The sequence below is a fragment of the Podarcis tiliguerta genome (genome assembly GCF_965153285.1).
Source record: "Podarcis tiliguerta genome assembly, chromosome: 2".
Classification (NCBI taxonomy): Eukaryota; Metazoa; Chordata; class Lepidosauria; order Squamata; family Lacertidae; genus Podarcis; species Podarcis tiliguerta.
The window spans coordinates 5,305,574-5,320,640 of NC_139535.1; the positions used below are offsets into that span (position 1 = coordinate 5,305,574).

Below are 15,067 nucleotides of genomic sequence, written 5' to 3' on the forward strand. Positions count from 1 at the left end.
AACTTTAATAAAGATCAGGCTTACTAGCTGCTTTGCTTCTCAATATTCTCTGGCCTCCGTTATTTTCTCCTACTGATAGGGAACCCACATAAGGACTCTATACAGGCCCTTGGATACCCCATAAGGGAAAAAGGGCAGATTTTGTTTACAACACCGTAGAGTTGGAAAGGGACCCCCAGGGTCATCTAGTCCAACCCCCTGCATTGCAGGAATCTCAACTGAAGCATCCGTGACAGATGGCCATCCAACCTCTGCTTAAAAATCTCCTAGGAAGGAGAGTCCGCCACCTCCCGAGGGAGACCGTTCGAAGAGCTTTTACTGTCAAGAAAGCTTTTTCTGATGTTTAGTCGTAATCTTATTTTTTGTAGCTTGAAGCCATTGGTTCAAGTCCTACCCTCCGGAGTGGGAGAGAACAAGCATGCTTTGTATGTCCTGCATCGAGCAGGAGGCTGGAAGAGATGCCCTCTGGGAGACCTCCAACACTGTGGCTCCGAACTGTAGCTGAAAATCTTCCCAGAGCTTCAGAAGAGAACTTCTAGAAGACCTCTGAAGGCAGCCCTGTATCGGGAAGCTTTTAATGTTTGACATTTTATGATGTTTTTATATGTGCTGGAAGCTGCCCAGAGTGGCTGGGGAAATCCACCCAGATGGGCGCGGAATAATAATAATAATAATAGGTGCTGGACTTTGTCTCCTGGCTTTAGCAAATGCCTCTTTCTCCCCCTTCCTTATTATTTTACCAGCTGGCTTGAGATGAAGCTTCTTATCTGAGTTTGCATTTGTGTCACATCTGCCTTTGAGCTCTCCCCACCCAGCACCAATCTGATCTTATGCCGCAGATTTAAAAACAGCCACCACAACCCTGTGTTTGGGTTGGAGCTCAGACAGCCCTGTGCTGCAGCTATTTATTTTTTTAGAAAGCGGTTTAACTACTCCAAATATTGTAAGAATTTATTTTCTGTAAAACTGGCTAGCTCTCTGGGGAGTCCCTTGTGGCCGGAAGCAGGCTCTGAAATGCTGCCAGCAATTAAACAAAGTTATTGGCTGCTGGTTCAGGAGGCAGTTGGCCGGCCTTTCCGGGGATTTCCTTGCCGACTATATATAACGCTCCCTGCCTTTTCTGGGAAATCAGGTGAGAGCGAAGAAGTTGCCCTTTCCCTTTTGGACAGCAGAGGGCACTGCTGCACCATCAAAAGCCTCTTTTGCAAAGAGCCGGCAAGGCTGCTGAATGTTGACAGTGAATAAAATCCATGCAAAGGAATCGGGACTGGCCCAAGGCATTTTGGCACCTGAGCTGAACCACAAAATTGTGCCTCCTTAAAGATGCTACCGTGTTTGAGAGTCTCTCTTCCTTTGACAGCTGGAAGTAGGAACCCCGTTGCAGCAAAAGACCAAATAAATGAACAGATTCAGCAGCTTTGCTTTTACTTAACCCTAGCTGAAGTCTCCCACTTTTTGCGCTGAGCATACATAACTCTTCTGTGGGAGACAAATGTCTTCAGCCTTAACTGGACTCCTTCCTTGCCTCTCTAATGTCACCTGCAGAGAAGAAACCAAACTTTAAGTGTGGTTTATATGCAGTTTATTTATTGCGCTATAATCAAAGCAGTCATATAAATGGGCTCTTCGGTTGTGGGACTGAGGTCAGCCAGGAAGGCCGCCCCCCCCCGAATGCAAGAAGGCTGGTGTGACACATTTTGAAACGAATCAAGGGACACATATTGTCATTGGGGAAAAAGAGATGGGGGCTGTTCGGATCATTAAATCCCGAGCCTGGTATTGCCCAAGTGTGTCCCTGGATTGCGACTGATTGGTTCCATAAGCAAAATAAGCGAGCCACACAGAATACATCCAACCAAATGATTGATTTGTGCTTAGTTTCCTTGTGCAAAGACACACCCGGGGCAACTGGGCAGTAGGAAGCAGCGCAACGTGACAAGGAGCAACTCGCTCGGGTTCAGCTTCATTCTTTCATGCTCGTGCATTATCTGCAAAGAAACAGCAGAGAAACAAGGAGAGATCAAGTCCTGGTTTTAGAAGAGGAAGCTGGTTTTAGGAGAGGAAGTCCCCTCGGAACTTCTTCAGGACCCACGAATCCACGGGAACAAACTTTTTCTCAGAATAAAGGAGGGAACTGGGGAAATGAAAATGGGCACAGATGGAGTCCTTGCTATTGTTTTCATGGGTAGTAAAGGTAGAAGGTAAAGGACCCCTGGATGGTTAAGTCCAGTCAAAGGAGACTATGGGGTTGTGGCGCTCATCATCATTTTCAGGCCAAGGGAGCCGGCTTTTGCCCACAGACAGCTTTCCGGGTCACGTGGCCAGCAGGACTAAACCACTTCTGGCACAGCAGAACACTGTGATGGAAGCCAGAGTGCACAAAAATGTTCCCTCCGGAGTGGTACCTATTTATCTACTTGCACTGGCATGCTTTCGAACTGCTAGGTTGGCAGGAGCAGGGACAGAGCAACGAGAGCTCACCCCGTCGCGGGGATTCGAACCACTGACCTTCTGATCCCACGTCCCTCTAAAAGGTAAAAGACCCCTGGACAGTTAAAGAAAAAAAGGGATGTTGTGGTGACATAAACTCATAAGAGCTTGCTGGGTCAGGACAATGGCCCATCAAGTCCAGGTTCCTGTTCTCCAAGCGGCCAACCAGGGGCCTCTTCTGGGAAACCAGCGAGCAGGAACTGAGCACAAGAGCATTCTCCCCTCCTGTGGTTTTTCAGGAACTGGTGTTCACCTGTCACCAGGGTCTCTTGCCCTCTAGCTTACATAAACTATACCAAATTTTAGCTGGTTTTAATTTGCACTGATAGCTGGGGCTTTCAGCCGAGTCTTTTCTCACCTGCAGCAACAGCCTAACTTTGATAACCTAGGAAGCAAAGCTGGGTGGTGTTTTAGAATAATAATAATAATAATTACCGTAATAATAGTAATATTATTACCCGTCCCTCCCCAGCCAAGGCCGGGCTTAGGGCGGCTAACAAGCAATAATAAAAACAAGTTGAATGAATACAACTTAAAAACAAGATTAAAATACAACATTAAAATATTGAAACATTAAAATATTAAAATGCAGCCTCATCACAGGAGGAGAAAGGAAAAAGAAAGAGGGGGAGGGAATCAAATTGGCTCCAAGCCAAAGGCCAGGTGGAACAACTCTGTCTTACAGGCCCTGCGGAAAGAAATCAGATCCTGCAGGGCCCTGGTCTCATGAGGCAGAGCGTTCCACCAGGCCGGAGCCAGTGTTGAAAAGGCCCTGGCTCTGGTTGAAGCTAATCTAACTTCCTTAGGGCCTGGGACCACTAGGGTGTTGTTATTTATGGACCTTGAGGCTCTCCGTGGGGCATACCGGGAGAAGAAGGTGAAGCCCTGTCCTTCTCACCCAGTGTCAGCTCTGGCATGTGTAAACGAGACCAAGTCTTTTCCCGGCACGACACACGTGCACCAACCACTGTGTTGTCAACTTTCCCCTTGCGTCTAGGGTTGCAGAGTCCGGAGCTCAGGCCTAAAAGTGCCACTGTTAACTTCGGTGTCGAGAGGCAGGATGAAAACGTACGCAGAAGTCAATTTTGCCAGGCCTGTCCCATCCCTAAAAAACACCACTGACAGGATCTTTGTGATAGCCTCGGCTGATGAAAACATGGGTGCTTGGCTTACTTGATTTATTGATGACCCTTTCAGCGATACCGGCAATAGTGATCACCACAACGGCAGCGCACACATACGGAACAACGGCTGCCGGTACTGCGATGCTGAGGCCCTTTATTGCGGAACCTGCAAAGAGAAAGTGCAGGTCACCCAGCACTGCAACTAAATATATCCCTGACCCATCAGGCCCATTAACAAGCTGAAGGTATGGGGACTGAGGGGCATGCAAAATAACTCCCCCGAAGCTGATGGCATCCAGTAGGTTTCTGTGGTCTCAAAAAGCAGACGGTACTTTCAGAGACAGGGATACTGCTAGGTGTTTCAGGGCTCCAGGGATACTGCTAGGTGTTTGTCCTCACATACAAAGCCCTAAACGGTTTAGAAACTAAGTACTAAAAACAGAAGGGACGTGGGTGGTGCTGTGGTCTAAACCACAGAGCCTAGGGCTTGCCAATCAGAAGGTCGGCGGTTCGAATCCCCGTGACGGGGTGAGCTCCCGTTGCTCGGTCCCTGCTCCTGTCAACCTAGCAGTTCGAAAGCACGTCAAAGTGCAAGTAGATAAATAGGTACTATTCCAGCGGGAAGGTAAACGGCGTTTCCGTGCGCTGCTCTGGTTCACCAGAAGTGGCTCAGTCATGCTGGCTCCCTTGGCCAGTAAAGCGAAATGAGCGCTGCAACCCCAGTTGTCCGCAACTGGACTTAATACTTAAAGGTTAGGGGTCCCTTTACCTTTTACTAAAAGCAGGCTTCCCCACACCTTGGGGTTTTCTCTGGGGTGGTAGGACTGGAACTCATAGCTTCGAGTTACAAGAAAGGAGATTCCAGCTAGCCATACGGAAAAGCTTTCTGACAGTAATAGCTGTTTGACAGCAGAATGGTCTCCCTTGGGAGGTTGTGGTATTTAAGCAGAGATCGGGAGGCCATCTGTCATGGATGATTTAGTTGAGATTCCTTTCCTTCCCATTGGATCCTTTGCTTTTGCTAATGGTTTTTACCCCCACGGAAATTCCCTGCAAGTGGATTAGTCTTTTCACCTCTATTCACTCCTGGCCATTATGAGGCTTTGGGCTTCCTAAACTCTTATGCTCCTCAAGACTGTCACCTCGCAAGGAAATGAGTCTATTTGTGGATTCCCTAGGATTACAACCCTAAGTCACAACCCAGGAAGTATATATAACTTAATTAGTTCTTACACCTGCTTAGGCATTGGGTGCCCTTTTAAATGTGTTGGGGGGGGGGAGTTATTGGATTGTCTTTGTTCTTTTTATTGCGTGTTTTGTGGTGTGTTTTTTTAATATATTGTGAACCGCCCTGAGATCTACTGGTATAGGGCGGAATACAAATTAAAATAAAGAATAGAATACCCATTTTGCTTCCCCTGACACACAGGTTTTAATTAAACACATCAAACCCATTACAATAGAAATGTTTTGAAGATAACAAAATAAAACAGAAGCTGCCTGAATTGTCCATGCAGCATCTTCTGAGGGACTCACCTAAAACCTGAGCGGAAGCTAACACGATTTTCACTTTGTCACTCATTTTGTCAGCACCTGAGAAATTTAGTAACCTCCTCGCTGCTCCCTGGAGAGAACATTGCAGGTTAGCTCATGACAAACGAAGCATGCCCAGTGGTACTGAACTCGGAAGTAAGTGTTCGGTTTTTGAACGTTTTTCAGAAGCTGAACGTCCGATGCAGCTGTCGGCTATTGTTTGTGGGGCACCTACATCAATCAGAAGCTGTGCCTTGGTTTTTGAACATTTCGGAAGTCAAACCAACTTCTGGAACAGATTAAGTTGGCATTTTTGTTTTTGCTATTTATTTTGCATTTTTGTTTTTGAGGCTTTTTTCGGTTAATTTGTTTTTGTGACTGTGTGGAACCCAGTTCAGCTACTGATTGATTGATTGATTGATTGTGTGACTGCGGAAATGGATAAAAGCCCACCATCTAAACAATGACCGTCACCAGTGCAGGTAAGAAAAAAAAGCATACATCTACAAATAAAACCATATCATCATTCTAATCTAATCAATGTTTGTAATTTTTCTTATGATTTTAATTTTTATCAACTACAATACAGTCTTATTTATTTTATAGTACAGTAGTACATTGATTATTGCTTTCATTTTATGGATCAATGGTCTCGTTAGATAATAAAATTCATGTTAAATTGCTGTTTTTGTTAGGATATTTCCGTTCCACCTTAAAAGGGAGCAGGATGTTTGTGTCACAGCCTGTGTATTTCCTGTTCACAGGATGTTTCTGTTGTGTCTTTGCTTTTGTTTCTCTCTCTCTGTGTCTGAGACACTGAAGCAGGCAGTCATGTTTTCTTTGTTCTGATCAACGCTGAATAAACTTGTAAATAATGCTCTCCTGAGTGCATCTTTCGCTCTGTGCATTATCTGCCGATAGAGCGTGCACAGCTCTGGACTGTGGCAAGCTACTTCTGGAGCTCGTGTCGCTAATTGCTGATACTGCGTGTCTACGGGAGATCGATGGACGTCCGGAGACGACGTGGAGTCATGATGGACTTTGTCTCCCTGGCAGTATCCCAACAGTTTTAGGGGTTGTTTTTAAAAGTCTGAAATGGATTAATCCTTTTTGCATTACTTTCTATGGGAAAGTGTGCCTTGGTTTTGGAACGCTTTAGTTTTGGAACAGGCTTCTGGAACAGATTAAGTTTGAGAACCAAGGTACCAATGTATACATTTGTAGGAGATTTATTTCCATATGAATCTACCCGGACCCTGAGATCATCTTCTGAGGCCCTTCTTTGTGTGCCTCCTGCACGAGAGGTCTGGAGGGTGGCAACATGAGAACGGGCTTATGATGATGATGATGATGATGATGATGATGATGCCTTAGTTGCTTTGTATTCCACTCTTGATTGATTACTAGTTCATATCTGTATTGGATTTTAAATTATTTTATATAGGATTTTTTTAAAAATTATTTTATTTTCAATGCAAAATCATAACAAAAATTACAATCATTGATTAGATTAGAATGATGGTATGGTTTTATTTGTAGATGTATGCTTTTTTGACTTGTTTTTTATTTTGTTTTCCTTTTTTTTCTTTCTTGTTTGTACAGTATTATTTTGGATTATATAGGATTTTTTTATTGTACAGTGGTACCTCGAGTTACAAACACCTCGGGTTACAAACACTTCGGGTTACAGACTCTGCTAACCCGGAAGTAGTATCTCGGGTTAAGTACTTTGCCCCAGGATGAGAACAGAAATCGTGTGGCGGTGGCGTGGCGGCAGCGTGAGGCCCCATTAGCTAAAGTGGTACCTTAGGTTAAGAACAGTTTCAGGTTGAGAATGGACCTCCGGAATGAATTAAGTTCATAACCAGAGGTATCACTGTATGCTTGGAGTTGCTTTTATTGTTGAATCACTCCCAGACATTAAACAGGAAACAATTCAGAAATGGAATGAAATAAATGATCTGTAATAATCCATTCTGGAGATAACTGAAAGTCAAGGTATGCATCTATAAACTAAACAATTATACAGTCATACCTCAGGTTGAATGTGCTTCAGGTTGAGTGCTTTCGGGTTGCGCTCTGCTGCAACCCGGAAGTAACAAAGCGCGTTACTTCCGGGTTTCGACGTTCGCGCATGCACAGACGCTCAGAATTACGTCATGCACATGCGCGGGAGTGGCAAAACGCAACCCACGCACACACACTGTCGCATCTTACGTTCTATTCAGGATGCGAACGGGGCTCCGGAACGGATCCCGTTCGCATCCCAAGGTACCACTGTACTGTCAATGATTTGGAGGGAATGCTAGATAGGGGTTTTATGGGGGGGGTGTAGTTCTACAAGAATACTAAGCAGACAAAAGTAAGTAATCCTCCAGCAACAAGGGTAGATCTAGATCTTTTTGAGAGCCGGCCTTTGGTGGCTCCAACAGCAGGAAACTCCCTGAAAACAGATCTGCGTCAACATTTCGCACCTCAGTGTCTGCCGTTGCTGTTCAGAGTCCCACAATCTCTCTCCTATTTCTTTTAAAGGAAGCATTTCCATCTCTCTAGACAGAAATTGCGTGGAGATATTACATGGGAAGTGATTCACAAATGGAATCAAACCGACTAAAACATTCACTGCATGCAACATATAAATGATGGAGCATTAAATATGAGGTTGTAGAAAGAACAATGTATAGATATGAACAGTATGCTGATATACATCAGTGTGTAAATATTCTAGTGTGGAAACAAGAAAACCAGAAGAGCGTTAGAGGGAAGTGGTAATCCTGAGAGTTTTAGATTACTAATACAGCAGTACCTCAGGTTACATACACTTCAGGTTACATACGCTTCAGGTTACAGACTCCGCTAACCCAGAAATAGTACCTCAGGTTAAGAACTTGGCTTCAGGAAGAGAACAGAAATTGTGCGGCGGCAGCGGGAGGCCCCATTAGCTAAAGTGGTGCTTCAGGTTAAGAACAGTTTCAGGTTAAGAGCGGACCTCCGGAACGAATTAAGTTCTAAACCTGAGGTACCACTGTACTGTAAGAATGTATAATAATAATAATAAGAAGAAGAAGAATGTATAAATATATAATATGAAAATCAATAAGAACAATTGCAAAAAAATAAAAATAAAGAGGAATGTGGGGGACGGGACATTGTGTGAAACTCATCTCTTTCTCAGGCAAGGGATCAGGCAGCCACGAAACTGAGAAATGGGAAGAATCATCTGAGCCAAGCTGGGAGAATCCTCTTTCACCATCTCTTAATCCTCCTCTGCCTCAGAAATGGATGATGGTAGTCCTGGCCTTTGGCTTGGAGTCAATTTGATTCCCTCCGCCTCTTTCTTTTTTCCTTTCTCCTCCTGTGATGAGGCTGCATTTTAATGTTTTAAAGTTGTATTTTAATCTTGTTTTTAAGTTGTATTCATTCAACTTGTTTTTATTATTGGTTGTTAGCTGCCCTGAACCCAGCCTTGGCTGGGGAGGGCAGGGTATAAATAAAAATTATTATTATTATTATTATTATTATTATCATCATCATCATCATCATCATCTCCAGGTGGAAAAGCCGGAAAGCCTGGGAAACTGAGCTAACGGACCACTGTGTCTCCTCAACATCTTCTGTAGCAGCAGAGGGGCTGCCTGACTCTCTCCAACCCTTCCACCCTCCAGTTTTCAAAGCTGCTCCATTCTTACCTTATCTAAGCACTGCAGAATAAGGGTGAGCTTGCTGAGAAAGCAGCTACCTGCAGCTGCTTCGCTCTCCTCTCTCGGTTGATTTTTCTATTGCTGGGTTTTGGAGCACGAGAGGGAGGGAACGGGAACAGAGATAATATTCTTCCCACCCCTTTTTAAAAAAAAGCTAATTCCAGGAAATCATGCAAGAACAAATAAACGATTCATGAGCCTTTGAACACCAGGGGGCGTTCCACCCCCCCCCCAAAGCTATACCGTATGTTTAACATATATATTATTACAGATTTATTGGTTTACAAAAGTATGTGCAATGTCTCTTTTTTCAAGTTACATTTTCTACAGACCGGTTTCGACAAATGCATTACGACTCAGAAGCATTCGTGGACTGGTGACCCCTTAACTGATCACGGGTCGTGGAGCAAGATCTTTTACCTGAGAATCTGGTTAGCAGCTGCTGCAGCAGCAGCACGCTCCAGCCTTTGCCAACCTCGTGCCCTCCGTGAGAAGCCTTGGACCAGTGGCGTAGCGTGGGTTGTCAGCACCAGGGGCAAGGCAAGTAATTTGCCCCCCCCCGCTGCACTGTCCCTCCCCCAGATAGTCCCTCGCTCTCTCTCCGCACCGCACCGCACGCCTGGCACCCTCCCCTCCACAGTGGGCGGCGACCCGGCGGCTCGGATCGGATTCGCACAGCCAGCACTGCAGTGAGAGAGTGTGAGTGAGCCAGGTAGGGGCAGAGAGCTGCGAGTGCGAGCGCGCCCCCCCCCCGATGTTGCGCCCGGTGCGGCCGGCCCCCCCTGCACCCCCCACGCTACGCCACTGCCTTGGACCCCAACTCCTCGTCCGTCCCAGCTAATGTGGGCTAGGCCAGGGGGTGGAAAACCTGTGGATGTCCTCCAGGTGTTGATGGCTGAAACATCTGGAGAGGCTAGGTGGCCCAAACACCATGTGAAGCTGTGTCCTATAGAAATCGGGAGCCAGTTGCCTCCACCTCTCAGCGAAGTCTGCCTCACAGGGTCGTTGTGTGGCTAAACATGGGGGTTCCTTTGGCACTTCCACAATGGGTGCCTCTGTCAACCCCCCCGTTACAAGCTGACAGCCGCAGGGTATTTTATTCTGGGAGGAGCAGAGCTGCTCAGTTCCCCCAACAGGGCGAGGACCACACAGAGGACTTCATAGACATTGAAACAGCCTCCCGGATTGCTTGTGTGTGTGATCCCATCTTTCCCCCTTCAGATCGTCCATCAAAATTCACCTTTCCCTCCAGAAAGGTCTTGGAGGAAGCCCCTCGCCTCTTCTGGGCAAAAACAAACAAGATGAATTTTAACAGGGAGAAATGTAAAGTATTGCACTTGGGCAAAAAAAATGAGAGGCACAAATACAAGATGGGTGACACCTGGCTTGAGAGCAGTACATGTGAAAAGGATCTAGGAGTCTTGGTTGACCACAAACTTGACATGAGCCAACAGTGTGACGCGGCAGCTAAAAAAGCCAATGCAATTCTGGGCTGCATCAATAGGAGTATAACATCTAGATCAAGGGAAGTAATAGTGCCACTGTCTTCTGCTCTGGTCAGACCTCACCTGGAGTACTGTGTCCAGTTCTGGGCACCACAGTTCAAGAAGGACACTGACAAACTGGAACGTGTCCAGATGAGGGCAACCAAAATGGTCAAAGGCCTGGAAACGATGCCTTATGAGGAACGGCTAAGGGAGCTGGGCATGTTTAGCCTGGAGAAGAGGAGGTTAAGGGGTGATATGATAGCCATGTTCAAATATATAAAAGGATGTCACATAGAGGAGGGAGAAAGGTTGTTTTCTGCTGCTCCAGAGAAGCGGACACGGAGCGATGGATCCAAACTACAAGAAAGAAGATTCCACCTAAACATTAGGAAGAACTTCCTGGCAGTAAGAGCTGTTCAACAGTGGAATTTGCTGCCAAGGAGTGTGGTGGAGTCTCCTTCTTTGGAGGTCTTTAAGCAGAGGCTTGACAACCATATGTCAGGAGTGCTCTGATGGTGTTTCCTGCTTGGCAGGGGGTTGGACTCGATGGCCCTTGTGGTCTCTTCCAACTCTATTATTCTATGATTCTATGATTCAAGTTCTGCTGCTTTAATCAAATCAAATCAAATTTATTGTGTGGCGGAAAGAACTGGCACCTCCCAGATCTCCCCTGACCAGGCTGAAGTTGCTTCCTGGTTTCTTTGTTTTGAAATGCAATACCAAGCTTGCTCCAGAACAAGGAGCTGATGTTCACACGCCCACAAGTGTCTCCAATTCAACCCTTACTTAGAATAAGGAAACTGATATTTATACACACATCTCCAGCTCAGCAGCTTCGTCGAATATGAAACCGGGCGCTCAATAAATTCCCCAGACGTTTATTGATTGACGACTGTTATACAAGAGAGGGATTTCTCCTTCAACCTTAAAACCAGGGGCTGGTGGCAGCCTGCCGTTCTGAGGGGTTTTTGTGTGTGTGTGTGAAGGTCTAGGCATAGAAGCTGTAGAGGAGCTTCTGACAGCTTCACTGATCCCACCACACCCCATAAAATAATCTGGGGAGTGTGGGGCACTGTTGATAATGTGAAGCCAGACTGCTCAACCTGTCTGTGGATTTTCCTCAGGGCTACAGGAAAGGAGGAAAGTGTTAATTTTTTCTCTCCACGCTGGCTGTAAATCCAGAATGGTTTAACAAATAACAATGAATCCCTCTTCCCAGGGAACTTTGGGAATTGTAACACTGTATAACGCAGCTTTAGGGACACGGGTGGCGCTGTGGGTTAAACCACAGTGCCTAAGACTTGCTGATCAGAAGGTCGGCGGTTTGAATTCCCACGATGGAGTGAGCTCCCATTGCTTGGTCCTTGCTCCTGCCAACCTAGCAGTTCGAAAGCACGTCAAAGTGCAAGTAGATAAATAGGTACCGCTCTGGCGGGAAGGTAAACGGTGTTTCTGTGCGCTGCTCTGGTTCGCCAGAAGTGGCTTAGTCATGCTGGCCACATGACCCAGAAGCTGTACTCCGGCTCCCTCGGCCAGTAAAGCGAGATGAGCGCCGCAACCTCAGAGTCGGTCACGACTGGACCTAATGGTCAGGGGTCCTTTATAACACAGCTTCCTATCGATGATTCCAACCTCACCGGCTTTTAAGCAGATCCTGAAAAATTTTGTTTGCACCTCAAGCAACTTTTTAACATCTGGTTCTCTGTATTGCTGAAGTTGTGACGTTTACATACGTTTTGTGTTTTTAGCGTGCAGTTTTATGGAAAATTGATGTGTTATTTATTTATATATTTAGAAATATGTGTAAATCACTTATTCAAAGAGTGTGCATTATAAAGATATAGATTACGCAAAACAATTACCACGCAGATAAAAGCAGTAAAACTTCTTAAAATGAATGTGTGCCACTCAGTTCTAAAGTCTGCTTGCAATGTGTGCTGCAGTGAGAAAGTTTTTGCATGCTGAAAATCAACGTACAGATCTGCTGACTTAGGCTGCCACCTTGTAATTTTCCTGGCAAGGTGGCTGTGAGATATTCAACAGGTGTAGTTCCCCGCTACAGGGCCTGATCCAGATTTAGGAAAAGCTGAACCAGGGGCCTAGACTGGCAGCTCTGTTGTTGTTATGAAAACCTCTGAGCAACAGCTGAAGGGCTGTTAATCATCTCTGACTGACTGGCATTTTCAGGGCAGGGAGTCAGCTGGCCGGTCTCAGCCTTTTCTGGGAAATCAGCTGAGAATGAAGAAGTGTTGACATCTCTGCCCACCAGAGGGCACTGCTGCATCATGAAAGAAAAATCCTCTCCGCCCAGAAGGAAAAAAGAAACGACTAGCAGAATTCAGTAGGTGAAAAATCAGGATAGAAAAGGGAAGGTCAAATGGAAGTTTAAAGTAGTTTTGGTCACTCTTGATTTGGGTGAATCAGAGAATTGTAGAGTTGGAACAAGACCACACGGTTCATCTAGTCCAACCCCCGGCAATGCAGGAATCTTTTGCCCAATGTGGGGTGGCTCGAACCCACAACCCTAAGTTTATCCCTCATGAGTGTGCGTTGCTATTGGTTTTGTATTTGTACTGATCCTCACTCCCGTTACTACTGATTTCCTTTCTGGACAGCTCATGACTCGTCTTTAGAGAATGAGAGGGGAGTTATTAGGAGAGAGTCTGTGCTTCCCAGGTAAGAATTATTTTATCAGTGGCAGAGCTATAGAATAGTTATAGCATTAGAGGAGTCATTTTATTAGCTGGCTCACCCACACTTTTGCTTGTGCCCTGATCTATAGGCAAAGATCTGTGCTTTTCAGGCATGTATCTGAGCAGTTTTTGTTCTTCTTTTGTCCTGCCACTTTTCCTGGGAAAAGTGAGTTTTTCAGTGAGTTTTTCTGAGGAAAGTGGTGGGGCAAAAAAAACCCAAACCTGTTCAGACTTGTTTCTGGAAATCATATATCTGTGCTGGAGGGGGCGGCGTTGGCAGTGAACAGAGAACTCAGCACCAGGCTGGATGGATGAATCTGACCTAGGAGGAGGCAGGGATTATCCATGGTGGCCCACATAGGGTTGCCGTGTCTTGAAGAGCAAAAAAGAGGGCAGCCCTAGCTGGATATAGGGCAACCCTGGCTAACTCCTTCCTTAGCCTATGACACCACCCAAAAGGCCTCCAGAGACCCCGTAAGAAGAGATGTCCCCCTAGTTGTGGGCTTTTGGTTTCTCTCACCTGGTGCCACGGAAAAGGCACCGGCTTCTGCCTGTCTCACGCTTGACTTGGGATTCAGACAGGGGTGTTCCTGCTTGTGGGATCTGGGCCAAAACCTCTGCTGGACTTTGTTCCGGACAAAGTGAGAGTCGGAGCTTGCTGACACTGCAGACTGCCTCTCCACCACCTCAAACAAAGGTTTTGCAGGTTTAGGGGACCCCCAATATTGCTGTCGGGGGCCCAGATGGGGCTATTCCACTAGTCCGTTTTTCCCCTTCAGATGTAATAAATTACTCCACACAACAACAAGAAATTATTAGGGAATTGGTGGCAGTGGGAAAAGTCACACTGTAGATCTCTGAGTTATTGTGGCAGGGAGTTCCTTAGACCTCAACATATAAAAATTAAAAGAAGCGCAAAACTAAGTTTTTTTTCTTGTATTTTATCCTGTGAACTGCCTTGAGATCTTGTGATGAAGCATGATATATAAATTGAATGAATGAATAAAATGAAACAGCCAGAAGTACAGGCAAATGTATAAACTTTGTACTTATCTCATATCCCGGGGTCTGTGGAACTCCCTGCCACGGGGATGCCCCCATTACCTCCCTCTGATATCAAGTGAAGGAAACCAAATGAGCTTTGCATTCTGCAGGTCTTTTTTAGAGAGCTGCTATCATCATCATCATCATCATCATTTATTCCACCATCCATATACATGGCACTTTACTAAGAATGCCCATTGCAGGTCCTGCCCCAAGGAGCTTGCAATCTCAAACAAGGATAACATGAATGCCACCTAGATATAAATATTCATTTTTTGAAGGCAGTCAGCTAGAAAGGAAGATGTGTTTGCCTGCCAGTGTTGTAAACAAAATCTGCCCTTATTCCCTTATGGGGGACACAAGAGCACTTATAGAGTCCTTTGTAGGTTCTCCATCAGTAGGAGAAAATAGCAGAGGCCAACTAGAGAATATTGAGAAGCAAAGCAGCTAGTAAGCCTGATCTTTATTAAAGCTGTTGCAACAGGGTGCTCCCCTCACACGCAGGAGGATGGAGGAGGACCCATAACAAAGGTGTGCCTGCCCTTATATAGACATTTAAATTGCCCGCCCTGGAGTCCAAGACCACCCCCAGAAACATCATACATAAATCACAGAAGAGGCGGTCTACAACAGAAATCTGAGTGCGTTGATTATCTCCTGTCTGCCAGGTTATCTGATCAGGGCCGTCTTAAGCTGATCTGGCGCTGTGGTGCAAGGATCCCTCCAATGCCCCCACCCCCCTACATTTCCCTCCGGGCGGGCAGCAGCTGGAGGGCGGCTCCTCCAGCAGGACGGAGGCTCCTGGCATGGCGTGGTGCGGCATGGTGGAGGGTGGCGAGGCCGGCGCTGCTGGAGGGCGGCTCCTCTGGCAGAAAGGAGGCTTTGGGTGCGCACAGCATGGTGGAGGCAGACGAGGGTGGCGAGCTGATGCCAGGAGGCGCCACATCCAGCCTCTGACTCTTCCCTCTGCCCTCCAGAACATGGGGTGGTGGCGC

The 15,067-nt window shown here is 46.2% G+C and overlaps 1 long non-coding RNA gene across 1 annotated transcript; it reads right to left on the reverse strand.

Moving 5' to 3' along the window:
• Positions 1 to 1,846: 1,846 nt before the first annotated feature.
• LOC310671017 lies at positions 1,847 to 8,992 on the reverse strand. The gene is made up of 4 exons (XR_014507672.1): positions 8,837 to 8,992; positions 5,151 to 5,238; positions 3,664 to 3,780; positions 1,847 to 1,988 (listed from the first exon to the last, which is right to left on the reverse strand). It is a non-coding gene; the product is annotated as an uncharacterized lncRNA (long non-coding RNA).
• Between the last annotated feature and the right edge of the window lie 6,075 nt (positions 8,993 to 15,067).